Raw genomic sequence first — 13,147 nt, 5'->3', positions numbered from 1 at the left:
ACTGGAGTGAGCCCCTCTGTTTTCTGTTTTGATTCTTAAGCTTAATACTGAATGGAAACTCGAGTCTTGCTGATTTTGCCAGTCATTCTTTTTCTTAGAAGCTAGAAGATTGTTATGGTTAAAAGCCTCTGCAATTTCTTTTGTACTCTCAGTTTGTCATATTGATCCTTAATGGTGTGGATATATTCAGTCGAGAATGTTGATTAATTAGTTAAGGGATTAAAGTTTCATGGTTGCTATCCTAATTGGTGCAAATATGTAGACACTTAGCATGAATAAGCCTGTGTATCTGTTTTTAAAAATAAAATTTGGCTTGGTTATTTACATAATGTCTTTTAAAAGAAAAGCCCAGCATAAGCTATGTACTGTTCAAGCAGGAATCACTGTTTGATTTAAATTGATTTGAAGTCGTCTCCTGGGAATAGACTAAGCATTAAATTCGAACATTGCAAATTCAGTCATGTATTCAATATCATTTGGGCCAAATGGATCAATTGGTCAAGTAGAGGCCTAGGAGACTTCAAATTAGTTTTGTAAAGATCGGGATTTGGATTCACCTCGTTTGTCTTTAAATAATTTAAGGCGTGCAAGGGTAGGGACTCGATCTGCAGTCCTGTTTTTCCACTGAAGACCAAGCCGCCCCAAATACTTGGGCCCAGGATTGGGCCTGAGATGGAATTGGTTACTTCCCTTTGTATATAGGGTCAGTGATTAGAGTCCAGGGAGTCCCATCTCCCGATGGATTTGTGATTTAAAGTAAATTCAATGTTTAGGTCTAAAGTTCTTTTTTTAAAAATTTTCTCTTTTAATTAATTAGGCTTTCCAGTTGAAATGGAGGTGTGCCATTCTAAATAAAAACAGTTGGCCCTCCGAATATAGTTGAATTAATCCTTTTAATTTAGAATTGAGGTGTGCTATGCCAAACAAAAATGATAATTGCATGGCCCTCATTTAATTAATCTTGTATTGATCCTTAGAATTCGAGGCGTGTCGTTTAGTTAAAATTCCATGGCCCTCGCAAATTGCAAATGCGTAGTCATTTTAGGTGTGTTATTTTAATAATTGACTTCCTTAAACTCGGATGTGCATTTCATGTGACCCAAATCCAAATCCTAATTACGTTGAATAAAATGTGTTTCGGATTGCGGGTGCATTTCATGTGGCGCGATCCAAAGACATATTTTAGACGATGTTAAAATCTCTTTAAAATGGAAAAGCGGTTAAAAGTTACAATTTGCACATAGGTTCAAAATATTCTAAAATCAGATAATTAAGCCAAATATGACAGTTGAGCGACCGTGCTAGAACCACGGAAATCGGGAATGCCTAACACCTTCTCCCGGGTTAATAGAATTCCTTACCCGAATTTCTGGTTCGCGGACTGTAATATAGACTCAACCCTTTCCTCGATTCAGGATTTGAACCGGTGAGTTGGGATACCATAAATCTCCCAAGTGGCGACTCTGATTTCTTTAAACAAATAATCTTGTTTCGATTGTCCTTTAATTGGAAAAACTCCTTGTACCCTTTCCGGGTGTAGCAAAAAGGAGGTGTGACATCCAGTTTAAACATTTGGAACCAACTACTTAGCAATATATCAAATAGAGGCTTATTTAAAAGAAGAGTGAAATCAGTGAAAACATCATGACAAGGCCTCGCGGGCAAGGAATCACTCAGAATCTGGCCCTTCGGGCAGCCTCTAAGTCACTCGTGACACAACTCTCATCACTCAGTACTCACTCTCAGCACTCGACTCATTTATATCTCATAATAATAGAAATCATAGTAACCGCTGCGACGTGCAGCCCGATCCATATATTTATAGTCGACTACGCTCATTGGGGGTGTGCAGACTCTGGAGGGGCTCCTGCAGCCCAAGCGTCATATCGATGCGGCGTGCAGCCCGATCCAACATATATATCGCTGCAGCGTGCAGCCCGATCCATATAAGTATCGCTGCGAAGTGCAGCCCGATCCATAATATATACATATAATATCCTCACAATTGGGTTCTTAACCTCTCTCAGTCCTTAACCTTACAACCTCTCGGGCACAACAACAGGAATCAGGGAACTCAGCGCAAACAGTCCTCACAATTTAGGAGTAAAGCGATAAAACCAGTTTTAGCTTTTAAACAGGTAAAACACGACTAAGGATATGCTTTTAGCAAGTAAAGTGAGGAAAAATAGTCAAAATGCCCCTAAGGGTTTCTACAGGTCGGTACAAGGCCCCAAACATGGCATACAACCCATAATACAGCATAAATATCCAAAATACAGAATAACATAGTATTTCCAAATCAAATACGCGGCTTAAAAGTCGCTACGGGACGGACCAAGTCACAATCCCTACCGGTGCACGCCCACGCGCTCATCACCTAGCATGTGCGCCACCGCTTTTATCAAAACAAGTCAATTACCGGGGTTTTGTACCCTCAGTTCCAGATTTACAATGGTTACCTCAAACCGGTGAAAATACTACTCCGCGACGCCTTTTCACCTCGAATCGTCCTCCACTCGCGTCAAATCTATTCAAAATCAGAGTCACGACATCAAAATACGCTAAGGGAACGAAGCCCAAGCGAAAACAATCGCAAAATACCAAAAATCCCAAAAATAGCAAAACCCGAGCCCCGGGTCCACTTCTCGAAACTCAAAATTTTTTACATCATTAGATTCCTTATCTCCCCATGAGTCTATACGTATCAAGAATACAAAAATCAGAGTTCAAATGACCCCTCAAATCCACAATTTAAGGCCTCTTAAACTCAAGTCCTAATCCTCCATTTTTAGCCTTTTAATTCGTTTAATTTCAGTCTTAATCCATGAAATATTACCATAGAAGTGTGTTTTCGGTCCAAAATCCTTACCTTAATGAAGTCCCTTTGATTCATCTCCTCAAAATCGCCCAAAGCTCCCAATTTCGAGTTTAAAAATGGTTAAACCCTTCAAAAATTGCGAAGAAAGAAATATATACATTCTGCCCAGGCCTTTCTGCATCTACGGCACACCCACCACATCTGCGGTACCGCATTTGCGGTCAAAACTCCACTTCTGCGGAAATTCATTAATACAGCCTAAACCGCATCTGCGGTCCACTAGCCGCAGGTGCGGTCCCTCTACCACATCTGCGGTCCCAGACATTCTTCCCAAGATTCGCTTCTGCGGCCAATCCAATGCATATGCTGCGCCGTACCTGAGGTCCCCAAACCACAGGTGCGAAAACACCAGAAGCAGCAAAACTTCAGTAGCTGCAATTACACTTCAACTTCCCTGTTAACCACCCGAAATCATCCCGAGGCCCCCGGGACCTCAACCAAAAGCACAAACATAACCCAATACCTTATTCGAACTTGCTCCAAATCTCGCCTATCAACCGAAAATCGCCAAAATATCAATTTCGCCAATTCAACCCTTAGTCTACTCCGAACCTCCAAAACCTATTCCGATCACGCTCCTAAGACACAAATCACCTCCCGAAGCTAACCGAACCATCGAAACTCATATCCGAGCCCTCTAACACATATGTCAATATCCGGTTGACTTTTCCAACTTAAGCCTTCTTAAAAGAGACTAAGTGTCTCAAACTTCACCAAACTCATTCCGGACTCAATCAGACCAACTCAATACCACAAAACACAAATAACGAAGCATAAAGAAACTGAAATGGAGGAAATGGAGCGGTACTCATGAGACGACTGGCCGGGTCGTCACATCCTCCCCAGTTTAAACAAACGTTCGTCCTCGAACGAGTCAAGAAATATACCTGAAGCCTCAAATAGGTGAGGATATCTGCTCCGCATCTCCCGCTCGGTCTCCCAGGTAGCCTCCTTCACGGTCCTACCTCTCCACTACACTTTCACTGACACTATATCTTTTGACCTCAACTTTTGAACCTAATGACCCAAAATAGCTACTGGCTCCACATCATAGGTCAAATCATCATCCAACTGAACCGTGCTGAAGTCCAAAACATGAGACGGATCTCCAACATACTTCCGGAGCATGGAAACATGAAATACCGGATGCACACTCGACAAGCTGGGTGGAAAAGCAAGCTCATAAGCCACCTCCCCAATCCTCCGAAGTACCTCAAAAGGCCCAATGAACCGCGGACTCAATTTCCCTTTCTTCCCAAATCTCATGACACCCTTCATGGGTGAAACCTTCAACAGAACCTTCTCGCCAATCATGTAGGACACATCTCGAACCTTCCTATCGGCATAACTCTTTAATCTCGATTGCGCTGCACGAAGCCTCTCCTGAATCACCTTCGCCTTCTCCAAAGCATCCTGCACCAAATCAGTCCTTAATAGCCTAGCCTCACCGAGCTTGAACCAACCAACTGGAGATCTATACCGCCTCCCATACAAAGCCTCAAATGGAGCCATCTGAATACTTTACTGATAGCTATTGTTATAAGCAAAATCTACAAGCGGTAACTCATCCCATGATCCTCCGAAATCCATGACGCAAGCATGCAAGATGTCCTCCAATATCTGAATAGTACGCTCGGACTGTCCGTCCGTTTGAGGATGAAAAGTTGTGCTCAACTCAACCTGAGTACCCAACTCTCTCTGTACGGCCCTCCAAAACTGCGAGGTAAATTGAGTACCTCTATCCGAAATGATGGAAACTGGAACACCATGCAAACGAACAATCTCCCAGATATAGATCCCTACCAACCGCTTTGAAGAATAGGTAGTACACATATGAATGAAGCGCGTGGACTTGGTCAGCGGATCCACAATCACCCAATTTGCATCGAACTTCTTCAAAGTCTGTGGAAGTCCAACAACAAAGTCCATAGTAATCCTCTCCCGCTTCCACTCGGGAATAACCATCTGCTGAAGTAAGCCATCCGGTTTCTGATGCTCTTATTTCACCTGCTGACAATTCTGACACCAAGCTACAAATCTCACAATATCTTTCTTCATTCTCCTCCACCAATAGTGTTGTCTCAAATCCTGATACATCTTCGCGGCACCCGGATAAATGGAATACCGCGAGCTATGGTCCTCCTCCAGAATCAACTACCGAAGCCCATCCATATTGGGCACACTAATCCGGCCCTGCATCCTCAACACCCCAGCATCACCAATGGTTACATCCCTAGCATCATCATGCTGAACTCTGTCCGTAAGGACAAGTAAATACGGATCATCATACTGGCTCTCTCTGATGCGATCATAAAAGGAAGACCGAGAAACCACACAAGCCAACACCAGACTAGGCTTCAATATATCTAACCTCACGAACCGATTGGCCAAGGCCTGAACATCAACTGCAAGGGGTCTCTCCCAACTGGGATATATTCCAAACTCCCCATACTCACTGCCTTTCGGCTCAAAGCATCAGCCACCATATTGGCCTTTCCCGGATGATACAATATAGTAATATCATAATCCTTAAGCAACTCCAACCATCTCTGCTTCCTCAAATTAAGATCCTTTTTCTTGAACACATGCTAAAGACTGCGATGATCAGTGAACACTTTACAAGATATGCCATACAAGTAATGTCTCCAAATCTTCCATGCGTGAACTATGGCAGCCAACTCCAAATCATGAACGGGGTAGTTCTTCTCATGGGGCTTCAACTGACGAGAAGCATAAGCAATAACTCTACCCTCTTGCATCAATATACAACCAATCCCAACTCTCGAAGCATCACAATACACGGTATAGGAGCCTGAAGCTGATGGCAGAACCAATACTGGAGCTGTGGTCAAAGCTGTCTTGAGCTTTGAAAGCTCTCCTCACACTCGTCTGACCATACAAATGGAGCACCCTTATGAGTCAACTTGGTTAAGGGCGAAGCGATAGATGAGAATCCCTAAACAAACCGGCGATAATAGCCTGCCAAACCAAGAAAGCTGCGAATCTCTATGGCTGAGGACGGCCTAGGCCAACTCTGAACCGCCTCTATCTTCTTCAAATCAACCTGAATACCCTTGTTGGACACCACGTGCCCCAAGAAAGCCACTGAACCAAGCTAAAACTTACACTAGGAGAATTTTGCATAAAGTTTCTCCTCTTTCAATATCTGCAATACCACTCTCAAATGCTTCGCGTGCTCCTCCTGACTACGCGAATACACCAGAATATCATCAATGAAGACTATGACAAACGAATCAAGATAAGGTCGGAAGATGCTGTTCATCAAATATATGAACGCTGTTGGGGCATTGGTCAGCCCAAAAGACATCACCAAGAACTCATAATGATCATATCGGGTCCTGGAAGCCATCTTAAGTATATCTGAATCCCTGATCTTCAACTGGTGATAGCCCGAATGGAGATCAATCTTGGAGAACACTCTCGCTCCCTGAAGCTGGTTAAACAAATCATCAATGCGAGGCGAATGATACTTGTTCTTAATTGTTACCTTGTTCAATTGCTTATAATCAATGCACATTCTCATTGTGCCATCCTTCTTCTTCTTAAACAGAACCGACACACCACAATGTGACACACTAGGCCAAGTGAACCCTTTATCAAGGAGTTCCTGAAGCTGCTCCTTCAACTCCGTTGGTGCCATACGATACAGCGGAATAGAAATAGGCTGAGTGCCCGACACCGGATCAATACCCAAATCAATATCCCTGTCTGGTGGCATGCCCGACAGGTCTGCAGGAAACACATCTGGAAAATCCCTCACAACTGGGACAGAATCAATACTAGGAGCCGCAGCTCCAACATCCCTCACAAATGCTAGATATGAAAGACAACCCTTCCCAACCATACTATGGGCCTTCAAGAAAGAGATCACTCTACTAGGAATGTAATCAGTCACACCTCGCCACTCAATCCGTGGCATACCCGGCATAGCCAAAGTGACTGTCTTGGCATGACAGTTCAGAATAGCACAATACGGAGATAACCAATCCATGCCCAAAATGACATCAAAATCCACCATACTCAGTAATAACAGATCCACTCGGGTCTCCAGACCCTGAATAATCACCATACATGACCAGTATGGTGGATACATGAATAATCACCATACATGACCGGTATGGTGGATACATGAATAATCACCATACATGACCGGTATGTTGTACACACGGTCTACAACAACAGTATCGCCCACCGGGGTAGATACATAAACACGTAAATCAAGAAACTCCCGGGGCGTACCCAAATAATAAGCAAAGTACGAGGACACATAAGAAAAGGTGGAACCAAGATCAAATAATACAGAGGCATCTCTGTGGAAGACTGAAACAATACCCATAATGACAGCATCCGAAGCAATAGCATCTGATCTACCTGGGATAGCATAGAAACGAGCCCGATCACCGCTTTATCGACCTCCCCCTCTGGGGCGACCCCTGGTTGCCTGACCTCAAGCCCTAGCTGGCTGGGTGGGTGGTGAAGTAACTGGAGCAAAAGTCGAGGGCTGACCCCTCTACTAAGACTGACTATTATGAAGCTGAGGGCACTGCCTCCTCATATGTCCAAACTCTCCGCACTCATAACAACTCTCCGGTGCTGGAGATGGGGACTGAAGGGAACCCCTGGCACCAGAATGACCAGTAGAAGGACCTAGCATAGAAGAACCCTGGACTGACGGAGCACGAGACGAGCTCTGAGCTGGAAGGGCACTAAGTGATGACTGGCCCTTCTGAGATCCATGATAACCATGACCCGAAGACGCCCCACAGTAACATGGGCGAGCTGACTGAGCCTGCCTGAAAGAACGGCCTCTGCCCTGCTGGAATTGGCCCCTCGAAGGAGCACTGCTAAAACCACCAAATCCCCTAGGCCTCTTGGCCTCTCTCTCATCTCGCTCTTGCCGGCGTACAGTCTCAATCTCACAGGTGATATCAACAACCTCCTCGAAGGTCGCACCCGTCACCCTCTCTCTAGTCATGAGAATCTGTAGATGATATATGAGGTCATCAACAAACCTCGTAATCCTCTCTCGATCTGTGGGAACCATCCAAACGGCATGATGAGTTATCTTAGAGAACCGCATCTCATGTTGCATCACCATCATCTCCCCCTAACGTAGCTGCTCAAACTGCCTGTGCAGCTCCTCTCGGTGCGACTATGGTATATGCTTCTCTAGGAAGAGAACAGAGAACTGCTGCCAAGTAAGGGGCGTTGCACCAACAGGCCTACGCCTCTCATACGCCTCCCACCAAGTGAAGGGAGCCCCAGAAAACTGAAATGTAGTAAATGCCACTCCACTAGTCTCAAGAATCTCTGTTGTACGAAGCATCCGCTGGCATTTATCCAAGAAACCTTGGGCATCCTCGCCCTCTGCACCGCTGAATGACGGAGGCTGGAGCCTACCAAACCTCTCAAGTCGACGCTGCTCATCATCCGGTATAACTGGTACTACAAACTCCTGAGCTTGTGCAACCGGCTGGGCTGGAGGTTCCCCCGGTGTCTGTAATCCCTGCACTATCTGCTCAGGTGTGCAAGCAACGGGAGTCTGGGTGCCTCCCCTGGCCTGGAAAGTAGCTGCGGCCGTAGTAGCTGAGACCGCCTAAGCCAAACCGGTACACACTGATAAGATCTGAGCTAAAGCCTCCTGGAGACTTGGGATCACAATAGGCACAGCTGGTGCCTGAACCAGTGTTGCTGTAGCGTCCACAATCGGGACCTGATCTAGAACTGGGGTAGCTGGTGGATCTGTCGGTGCTGCTCTAGCCAACTGGTGGTACTGGCGACCTCGGTCTCTGGTGGCCGCAACTGGTGGTACTGGCGGTCGTCCGACCTGCCCGGTAGCACGTGTCCTTACTATCTGTGAGAGAATGGAATATCAGAAGTTTAGTATTCGGATCAACAAATTCGCACGACAAGAATTTCAAGAATATAAAATTTTTCCTAAAGGTTCTGCAGTCTCTCGAGGATAAATACAGATGTCTCCATACCGATGCACGAGACTCTACTAAATCAGCTCATGACTCGCAAGACCTATGTAACCTAGGCTCTGATACCAACTTGTCACGACCCCAAATATAGGTCGTGATGGTGCCTATCACATTACTAGGCAAGCCAACTAGTCCACTAACCATAACCCATTTCCTTTAGTAAGAAACCATTTCCAACACAAGTTTTAAACACTGATTTCATAATAAACGTTTAAAATGACAGAAAATATGCGGAAGTCAAAATAATAATAAACTACATAGCCCAACTGATCTGGTGTCACGAGTCTAGAGCCTCTAATGCAAGTCCGAACATCCTACTACATAGATAGTCTAGAAAATACTTAAAAGATAACAAGATAGAAGGGAGAGAACAGGGCTGCAAATGCCATGCAACTACCTCGAAATCCCTGACAGAAAACTGAACCAACTGAATAATGCTCACTCGACCGCTCGGGGATCTGGATCTGCACACAAGGTGCAGGGAGTAATGTTAGTACGGTAACTCACTAAGTAACTAAAGTAAATAAGGTCTGAAAGTAGTGACGACAGTTCAAAATACATAGCGGAATAACCAACGAAATAACATGTCATCTTTATAGTTCAAAAATCAGTTTTCGTTATATAACCACATTTCCAGTTTAAACATTTGGAACCAATTACTTAGAAATATATCAAATAGAGGCTTATTTAAAAGAAGAGTGAAATCAGTGAAAACATCATGACAAGGCCTCTTGGGCAAGTAATCACTCAAAATCTGGCCCCTCGGGCAGCCTCTCAGTCACTCGTGACACAACTCTCATCACTCAGTACTCACTCTCAGCACTCAGCTCATTTATATCTCATAATAATAGAAATCATAGTAACCGCTGCGGCGTGCAGCTCAATCCATATATTTATAGTCGACTATGCTCATTGGGGGTGTGCAAATTCCGGAGGGGCTCCTACAGCCCAAGCGTCATATCGCTGCGGCGTGCAGCCTGATCTAATATATATCGCTGCGGCATGCAGCCCGATCCATATAAGTATCGCTGCGGAGTGCAGCCCGATCCATAATATATACATATAATATCCTCACAATTGGGTTCTCAACCTCTCTCAGTCCTTAACCTCACAACCTCTTGGGCACAACAACAGGAATCAGGGAACTCAGCCCAAACAGTCCTCACAATTTAGGACTAAAGCGATAAAACCAGGTTTAGCTTTTAAACAGGTAAAACACGACTGAGGATATGCTTTTAGCAAGTAAAGTGAGGAAAAATAGTCCAAATGCCCCTAAGGGTTTCTATAGGTCGGCACAAGGCCCTAAACATAGCATACAGCCCATAATACAGCATAAATATCCAAAATATGAAATAACATAGTATTTCCAAATCAAATACGCAGCTTAATAGTCGCTACGGGATGGACCAGATCACAATCCCTACCGGTACACGCCCACGCGCTCGTCACCTAGCATGTGCGCCATCGCTTTTATCAAAACAAGTCAACTACCGGGGTTTTGTACCCTCAGTTCCAGATTTACAATGGTTACTTACCTCAAACCGGAAAAAATACTACTCCGCAATGCCTTTGCCCCTCGAATCCGCCTCCACTCGCATCGAATCTATTCAAAATCAGAATCACGGCGTCAAAATATGCTAAGAGAACAAAGCCCAAGCAAAAACAATCGAAAAATACCAAAAATCCCGAAATTAGCAAAACCCGAGCCCCGGGCCCACTTATCGAAACTAAAAAATTATCACATCATTAGATTCCTTATCTCCCCACGAGTCAATACGTATCAAGAATACCAAAATCAGAGTTCAAATTACCCCTTAAATCCTCAATTTAAGGCCTCTTAAACTCAAGTCCTAATCCTCTATTTTTAGCCCTTTAATTCCTTTAATTTCACTCTTAATCCATGAAATATTACCATAGAAGTGTGTTTTAGGTCCAAAATCCTTACCTTAACGTAGTCCCTTTGATTCCTCTCCTCAAAATTGCCCAAAGCTCCCAATTCCGAGTTTAAAAATGGTTAAACCCTTCAAAAATCATGAAGGAAGAAATATATACATTCTGCCCAGGCTTTTCCGCATCTGCGGCACACCTACCGCATCTGCGATGCGGTACCGCATTTGCGGTCAAAACTCCACTTCTGTGGAAATTCATTAATCCAACCTAAATCGCATCTACGGTCCACTAGCCGCATCTGCGACTCCATAGGTCCGTTCCCTCTATCGCATCTGCGGTCCCAAACATTCTTCCCAAGATCCACTTCTACGTCCAATCCAACGCATATGTGGTGCCTCTCCTGCAGTCCCCAAACCGCATGTGCGAAAACACCAGAAGCAGCAAAACTTCAGCAGCTGCAATTACACTTCAACTTCCCTGTTAACCACCCGAAATCATCCCGAGGCCCCCGGGACCTCAACCAAAAGCACAAACATAACCCAATACCTTGTTCAAACTTGTTCTAATCATTAAAACATTCCAAACACCATCAAATCTACCAAATCACATTGGATTCAAGCCTAAGTTTCTAAAATCTTCTGAAATACGCTTTTGATAAAAAACCCAACCAAACCACGTCCGAATGACCTGAAATTTTACACATATATCCCAATTGACACAACGAAGCTATTGCAACTCTCGACATTCTATTCCGACCCCTATATCCAAATCTTGCCTATCAACCGAAAATCGCCAAAATATTAGTTTCACCAATTCAAGCTTAAGTCTACTCCGAACCTCCAAAACCCATTCCGATCACGCTCATAAGTCACAAATCACCTCCCGAAGCTAACCGAACCATCAAAACTCATATACGAGCCCTCTAACACATATGTCAACATTCGGTTGACTTTTTCAACTTAAGCCTTCTTAAAAGAGACTAAGTGTCTCAAACTTCACCAAACTCATTTCGAACTCGATCCGACCAACCCAATACCACAAAGCATGGATAACGAAGCATAAAGAAACTAAAATGGAAGAAATGGAGCGGTACTCATTAGACGACTGGTCGGGTCATCACATACTCGATGTTTCTAATGTCAACGGCTAGAGAAAGATAATCTCTGGAAAGGTTTAAAGTTAGTAGCAATTTGTGGGTTTAAATGCTACGAAGGTAGATTTTATTAAGGCAACAACTTAGCAGCCAAGGATGAGGAAAGACATGTGGGAAGTGTCAAGCGGTGGTTAAAACTTCTAGATGGTCAGGTGTAAGAAGCAAAGGTCGGGTGGTCGATTATAGAGGTGAGTTTCGCCAAAGTGGGGGAGTTTCATATAGGTCTTGTAGTAAGATGACTACACCCCTTAAGGAGGGTTTGGAGCAATTTGGGAATTTTAGTGATTGGCGATTAGGGCCTACGGATTAATTTGAAGTATGGACTATTATGCGGTAGAAGATTTGATATAACAGAAAGGAGTTGCTTGAAATAAAGAAGGATACAACCTAACTTTGAATTTGAAAGATGTCGCCACACACTTAATTGATGTCCACAAAGAGTGAGTGGATTGGTGCAGTTAGAGAGTGAGCTCAAACCCAGTATGGCTCATTAATGTCGCAGTGATTGTACACCGTGCAGTGACGTTGGAAGGTGTCAGAGAGTGATTTCCACAGGGAGTTATTCCCCGTGAGCAGGTTAGCAGTCGCGTGATTGACGAAGCTTCTGCGAAGAATTCTGTTGGTTATACTATAAAGAGATCGATCGTGTGAATGTGGTTAATGATTCAGAGTATAAAAAGGGGGTTTACAGAAAGATTCTGAGAATATTTACGGTCGATTGTGCATGGTTATGTCAAGAAGATATAAGAAATCCTGGTAAATTGCAAAGTTATGTAATAGTGGCTTCAAGCTAAGTGGGAAAGTCCCACCGCCAATAATTGGGTTGCATGGTTAACTGCTTGCGAGGTTTCTGGTATTTAGCATATTGATGGGTTATTTCAGCTACGGGAAAATAACATAAGTGGTAATTTGAGCAAATAGATTGTTAAAGGTATGCTATGGTTGGCCTTATTGGCTTATGTTCAGACTTGGGGAAGGATTCAGGATTTATGCCTTGTATATATGCAGGTTTCAAGGGAAGTGATTCTGCCGGGTGCTCTGTCAAGAGGGTATTCAGATGCTAAAACAATCATGAAGTTGATTATATCCGGGAACAAGTCAGAGTGGGTGGCTCTCAGCAATGGTCCTAGTAAATTCAAAAGTTAAAGTGTGGTGCCTAATGATTTCGAGCCTACAAGTATGATTAAGAATCAAGCTTTTGTAGCATCTTATGAGAAGAGG

Source organism: Nicotiana tabacum, chromosome 18 (assembly GCF_000715075.1).
Source record: "Nicotiana tabacum cultivar K326 chromosome 18, ASM71507v2, whole genome shotgun sequence".
Taxonomy (NCBI): Eukaryota; Viridiplantae; Streptophyta; class Magnoliopsida; order Solanales; family Solanaceae; genus Nicotiana; species Nicotiana tabacum.
Note: the sequence above shows the minus strand (reverse complement) of the source record.